This window comes from Drosophila busckii, chromosome 2L, assembly GCF_011750605.1.
Source record: "Drosophila busckii strain San Diego stock center, stock number 13000-0081.31 chromosome 2L, ASM1175060v1, whole genome shotgun sequence".
Taxonomy (NCBI): Eukaryota; Metazoa; Arthropoda; class Insecta; order Diptera; family Drosophilidae; genus Drosophila; species Drosophila busckii.
In genome coordinates this window covers 10,934,627-10,936,509 of record NC_046604.1, presented here as the reverse complement: position 1 = coordinate 10,936,509, position 1,883 = coordinate 10,934,627, and positions in this window count along the sequence as shown.

Genomic DNA, 1,883 nt, shown 5'->3' with positions numbered 1-1,883 from the left:
GGTGGACACGTGTGTGTGTGTGTGTGTGAAGCAGCCACTGCAAAATGGACGTGGCCATGGTCGAGAGCCGACCAGGTGGGACACTAAGCTGTGTGTAAGGATCAAAAAGAAGGGCATTTCTTTTAGTCAGCGCTGCTGGTTCAAGTGCCGGCCGCTTTGCTTTGAGGTTATTTACTTTTAATGACTGGCAAACTACGTCAAAGTGCGGCGGCTGGGGCGAGCGGGGGCGCACATTGCGTATGCGTCATGTGTGTTTGGCTGCTGGCGTTTTAAGTGTTTTCAGATATCGCACATCAGTGGCCAGTTGGCAAAATAAAAAACAACAACAACAACAAGCAACAACATTTTGCCGGCAGTTTGTTGACTTTTTAGACGTCTGTATATTTTATTTTATTTTTTTGGCTTTTCATGCTTGCTTGACATAAATGAGCTTTGAAGTTTGCATGCATGCATATTGCGCTCTCAGTCGCACATGCTATTTGCTGTCCTGCTCACTCAACTTGGCTCTTAATGTGGCGCAATTATAGACAGAGCCAGACCAGCTGGCAGCCAACTCTGCCTGCATCTACGTACATATCCTTGAAAATAAATTGTTTTGTTAATTATTTATGGTTGGTTTAATGAGTGTGCGTTGCGTTGCGCACCCAGCCCCACCCACTTTGGCTGCCACCGAGTTTGTTATACTTTTGCATTTTGCAATTATTTTAATGAGTTTTTGCATTTAAGCGATTTCATACTCATATATCCAAAAGACTGCAATGAATGCATTATCCAAAAGCATTTGCAATATAGTGAAAGAATTATGCAAAGTAATTGCCGTGTTTTTTATTAATTCTTCGCGCTTCATTAAAAGCGTCGCTTTTGTTGTTGCCCACTCATTAAGCAACAAATACAATGTAGCCTAGCAATATATTTCATAAGTACATACTTGCCTATTTTAAATTAATGCCTAAAATTTCTAGCATTTATAAATTTATAAACTATGGCTGAAAGTTTTGCTGATGACTCACCTGAAAGAATTTCGGAGCCTTTGCCGCAGTGGCAACGCTTCAACATTGGCGCTGGCGATGGTCGACAGAATAATCCAATTGGCGATGATGGTCCACAGAATAATCCAACTCTGCTTCAGAAAGTCACCCGACTGCTGTCTGGGTATTTTATATTGATAGCACTACTTTGTTGTCTGGATATTTTAATTATTATAAGCGCCAATTTCACTGGCGACAGTACGAGCAGCGTTTTGATAGATATTAGTGGCTATATCAAACTAACGCAATGTTCACTTCTGGTTTGCATTGGCGTGCAGAAATGTTTTGATTTCATATATGATCACTTTTTACCCGATTTTCTAAAGTATTAAAGAACTGCGAATTTTAAAACGCGCACGTGTTTTTACTTGCAGCGACGTTGCTTTCCAAACTGTCCCTTAAACTTGCTTAAGCAGCGCATCAGACAAAAAGTAAAGCGAAGTAGACACAAAAACTAACGGTGCTTAGCAAACTGAGCCAACTTAAGCTCTTGATTATTTGCTCACTCTTACATTGGAGCCCCGCATCACGCTCTTTGCATTACGTTTTCAGGATGCAGCGCAAGAGAAAGAGAGAGAAAAAGCGAGCGATCTGCATTGCTGCATGCCATTTGCTTGTTGAAATATTTTGATTTATGTACATGATGTACATAATAAAACATAAACCCAATTAACTAATTAAAATACTGCGAATTTTAAAACGCGCATGTGTTTGTACTTGCAGCGGCATTGCTTTCCAAACTGTCCCTTAAACTCGCTTAAGCAGCGCATCAGACAAAAAGTAAAGCGAAGTAGAAAAAAACTCCTAACGGTGCTTAGCAAACTGAGCTCTTGATTAGTTGGTCGCTCTTGCATC